This window comes from Habropoda laboriosa, unplaced genomic scaffold, assembly GCF_001263275.1.
Source record: "Habropoda laboriosa isolate 0110345459 unplaced genomic scaffold, ASM126327v1 scaffold148, whole genome shotgun sequence".
Lineage (NCBI taxonomy): Eukaryota > Metazoa > Arthropoda > Insecta > Hymenoptera > Apidae > Habropoda > Habropoda laboriosa.
This window is the reverse complement of record NW_017100279.1, coordinates 788,277-793,619: the sequence shown is the minus strand read 5'-3', so window position 1 is coordinate 793,619 and position 5,343 is coordinate 788,277.

The following is a 5,343-nucleotide window of genomic DNA, read 5'->3' as shown; positions in this document are numbered from 1 at the left end:
GTAGCGGAATCGAGAGGCTGGACTTCCGCTAGAATTCAAGCTTGACGTCGCGAACGGAGAAGAACGAGGAAGTCTCGTGGAAAAACATTGAGAAATTTTCGATGCGTCTTCTTTCTACACTTCCTGATACTTTCCCAGCACATATGCAGCACGGCGTATTGATCGCTGTTACGTTAACTCTTCCCCCATTGAGAGATAGCGGTGATTTTAATCAGGATCGCCGATGGTTTACAGTTTCGTAACGCGACGCTGTTCAGACGGAATATTACGAATAGGCGTCTAAGATAGAAAGTCACGGTGATATAAACGATACGGGGGATGTAACAGATCTTCCGAGAAACAACGTTATACCCATGGGATCGAATACATGCAAGACGAAACGCAGGAGAAAGCTGATAGAGAAGACACCGCACATTGCTGCCTTTCAGCTGAGATCAGTGGTAAGCAAGAGGGACTGGGATGAGGGTAACGTTGAACTCGATAGGAGCGGGATAGAAGAACGGGAGATAACTGTGAACGCGCGCGACAAGATAGAGATGATTGCGGACACACAAGACGCTGGGAAATTCGTTGAGAACCACAGCGGTACTCGTGGGACCAGATGGAGAGTAGCCAGAATCCATGAGAGCTGACAGAAACAACTTCAGATTTAGGAAACCGCAAAAAAAAAGGAAGAACGATTTTTGTCTGGAAAGGACGAATGGGAGCAATATGTACTAAAGTTAGAATGACTAAAGCAGAAACGATAGAAGTGACGTTTATTTTACAGAACTAACAGAGAAAAAAAGAGAAAAGATTTTGGAATGTAATCGTCGAATGAACGAATTCTACGTTAAAAATGGGTTCAATGACCCCACAAACCTCCAACTGAGCATCGACGACCCAGAATAGTACAGCACCCCTATGACCTCAAAGTCGTCGAATTTAGCATCTACAATTCTACAACCCTTGTACGTGGTACTCACGATTCGGGATAGTTCAGTTCGTGTGCAGCAAATGTAGAATAATCTACATTCGAGCTCGCGAAGTTGCTCCATTTGAAGTGGTCAGGGAAACGGGAGCACTGAAGCGTTCAAAGGAACGGGAGTATCATCGAGAGCATCCTCAAAAATGAGGTATTATCAGGTTAGCTGATCCCAACTTCGAAAATCGCGCGGAGAACTATTTATCGATGGTCTTCGCCTAACGAGCCTAAAACGTTGTTCTCCCACTTCTTTCACAACTGTCCACGTCATTCGCTTCGGGCGTTGCTCTCGGCTCCGCTCGCGGGCTGCCCTGATGTACGTCGTTGAATTCTAACGAGTTCAGTGGCAACAGTTCGAATGTAAATTCTACATCGAAGCAATAGAAGAGAGTAGTGCTCGGTGAAATAGAATGCAGTTGTATTTCATTCAGAGTGATCTAAATACTTCGGAAACGTGTGGCTGAAGTGTACCGGAGTGCGATGAAAGTCCGGTATACACGCACGCTAGCAACACGGAGAAAAGGATTATAAATGTTCGGAGTAATTACACAGACAGCAGGGGAGGAATAAAATGTAGAAAGCCGTGTAAAACTGAAAGGGGAGAAAAATCATCCGTTTGTAGATTCAAAAGATATATCCCAGCATCCTTTCATTCCCAGCGCTTAGCTTTTTTATATTTCCCCTACTCTTTCTATCTCGTCAACTGAGGAGATTTCAATTGGAGGCAGCTGCGAGAAAGGAAGCAGGAGGCGAAAGAAGAACAAGATAAAACGGAAGGATAAAGTATGTCACAGCCCGGCAAGAACCTCGAAAGATAGCGGCGAAACCTGTAAGAAATTTGAAAAATGTTCGAACCGCAGCGTTCGCACCGGGGAAAAAAATAAAGTGAAGTTCTAAAGAAACGAAATAGAAAGAGGAGAGAGAGAGAGGATTTAGCGGAAACATATATTTTTGAAAAAGAAACGGACAGAAATCGAAGGAGGACAAGACTTAATCCCCGCAGCGTTCCTGGTCACCCGCATATTTCTTCATGAATTTATGGAGAGGCAGGGAAAATTTGCTTTATCCCCGTGTTCCTTCGCAACCTCGCCTTTCCTCCTCATTTTACTATACGTTACTCGCGCCGAGCCGTGGCTTTTCGCGTTTAAAACGAGCGTCGCCGCGCCGCGTCTCGTTTAACGAGATTCGCCTTTTCTCCTCCTCTCTTCTACCTCTCATTTCGCTTATCCGACGTTCGCCGTTTTCAACCGCGGTTTTTTGCTCGCATCCCGCGCATCGACAAACAGTTGCGACGAATGCAAATACAACCGAGAGCGGCAGACTTTTTGAAACGGGCCGATCGCGAAAAAACGGGCAAACATAAATATTCGATGGAGAAGCTCTGCGTGCGGTTTCCTTCGAAAAAAGAAACGTCAGCGGTACCCCGTCCAAGTGTCTCTTTTTTTTTTTCTTTCAATCGCGAGGAACCGATAAAAACAACTATCTCCGACCACGAAAAATTCCCCAGAAACGTCCTTTTCGAAGCAACACTCATCTTCTCTATACAACCGCCTCCGACAAACGTAATCGAATTCGGGAGGGAATCCTTTTAATCCGACCTACTGTTCGCAAAGATATACCCGTGGCCTATATTCGCGCGCTCCATGCCTGCACAATACACCCGGACGAAATTGCAAATCTTAGCAATAGCTGGTCCTCGCAGATAAAAAGCTGGGAAGAAGGAGAAGCTAGGGATCCCCGAAGCAGAGGCGCGACATCGACGAAATTTTCCAAAATTGGCGCAATCTCCTCGGTCGGGATTGCTGTTACGATTACCATCATCCGAATATAACGCAAGTCGCGAGAAGAGGGGTCGGTTCTCAGGAACACGGTCGAAGCTTACACCGTTTGCCGTTCACCAAACACCCGACGCGGTCACAGAAAACAACGGCCTGTAAAGACGGGAGGAACAGGGGGTTCGAGGGTCTGGGTGAACAGGGAGTGGGGACAAAAGGGTGAGGACCACATGCAATCTCACGGCTGATTGCGCAAGTTTTACAAGTTCATCCGATATCGCACAGTCACAATACCGTGGAAACGGACAAGAGTAGAAATCGTGGTGTGTGTGCTTCTGCTGGCCCTCGCTCTTGGTCTTCGTTGTCGTTCCGTTCGTCGTCACCAGAGGCGAGAGGGATGAGAACGACGAGAAGGGATGGAAAAACGGAGAGAACAGCAGGAAATCGATAGCCGAAGTAGCGTCACGGAGTTATCGTTATTGTACGGTGTACCAGTGAAATTTCTTCTTTGCCTTCGCGTCGATCCAGTCGAAAATTTCATTTCGATTTCGACTGACCGATAATGTGGTTTTTGAGCGAGTCTCCGAGGAACAAGCCGGAAGCTTGATCTCGAAACCATGGATACAATCTCTTTTCAATTTTTTCTTGAAGCATTCTTAATTTTTATCTGTCACAGAAGATGTAGGATCGAATGAAAGTTTGGGAAGACCGCTTGTCTTAATTGATATAATTTACCCTGAATTTGCTAATTTCTAAAGGAAAAGTTCGTACGGTTCCGAAATGTTTGATGACACACGGGGTATGTTTTATTTCTGGCCAAGTGATAAAATGTTTTATCGTGACTGGGTTATTTCTAAGGTCTTCGACGAAGTTCCGGGAAATTCTCGAGCAGTGGATCTTGGACATGGTCATCTACTTTTTCCACATCAGCGCGCGATTAAACTGTTCCGTAACTGCGAAAGCGGTAGGAGGACATTTCGTTTTCCAGACCACGACGGAACGCTTCGTTTCATTCTCTCATCCGCCATTCCGAATGGAACGAGCACGCTGGATTTCAATAGCAGGCGAAATCGAACAATTTTCGTGATGGTACCGGCGAAACTGCTTTGTCCTTTGCTAATCGAAAATTTAGGGCGGGGCGATCGGTGAACGAGCGCTACCATGGTAGCCTATGCTTTATCTTTGTTCCTTTTAATTGTTCTCCGCGATACTCCGGTGAAACGTGGCGTAACGAAACGAAACTCTTCACAACAAATTCCCTTTTTTCTCGTTATTTTCGAACGATTTTTCAACAAACGTTGAAATTCCAACAATTTTTCTTTTCTTCCTTTTCTCACTCTCTCTTCCACCGGTAAAACCAACCGTGTATTTTTGTGAATTAAAGTTAAAGGTAGAAATACTTTTGAATACACGATAATTAATCGTGAAGAAGGACACAGTTCGAGGGATATATTTTAGCGAAATCCAGTGAAAGATTTAAATGGAATTTCTGTTGCCGCCTCGGATACAGTGGACGGCTGGCTGCAATATCCGGATGTTAAAGTCTCCGTACATACGTGACCGTCGAAACGTGCCACCGGTGTGTTTCTCAATTATTTCGAAGAAAAGACCGCCACGCGTTCGACGAACCGCGTAAATTTTCTGTTTTGAGCACCTAAACCCTACGTGCTTGGTTTTTTCAAGCAAAGAACAAAGTTCACCGTTTCTACTCTGTATAAGTGCATCCTCGTTCGATTCGATCTTCAATACCTTCTACTTTTTCCTTTTCCCCAGAAATTCGACAAATTTCAACCAAGAGTTCCGCTGCTTCCTTTTTTTCTCTCGAAGAATTTCAGTTTTCCTGGATTACTGGCGAGAAGGCGCGGGTTAAAAATTATAGCGGGACGCATCGGAGAAGGCAGACACCCTCGATGGGAATAGCAAACCGAGGTTATTCCGTCCACGTAACCGGAAAAATTAAAGCAACGGCCGAACAAGGGGTCAGAGTAGAAATATCTGAAGTTTTACGAAGGAAACCGAAAAGTTTGCGGTAATATGAAAGAAAAGTTTGTTCATTGGCTTCATCCTTTAAGTGTCAGCTGTTCCATGATCCCATTGCGACCAAGTATCGCTTCGAGCAATGTTAAAGCACGAGCTCAAGTTATCGGAAAGTTGAACGTTAACAAGAGAGGCAGATACGATAGAAATAAGGAAAGGGAGATATTGCCAGGGAACAGTTCGCATAATCGCATTAATAGCGCGGGTAACATAGTAGAAAATACGGTTTCAACCCGTTCAACAGCGGGATACCTGCGGTAATTTCCGGTTAGCCTCGGCGACTCCGTCAGGAGCGAGCCAGAAAATACTGAACTCGAAAAGGACGAGGTTCTGGACACGACAGGACGTCGATTATTCCGCACACGCTTCCGGGAAAAATTGAAAATCTTTTTAATCGAAAGGATCGTGCAGCTTTGAAATACTCTCAACGCCGCACCAGCCCTTCCTTCCTGTGTTTCCTCATATAAACGATTATTCCGTTTCAAAAAATACTCCATACGACACTCTAACTTATTTACAATTTATACAACTTCACTATCTACTACAGAACGATCCTTGTCGTAATTA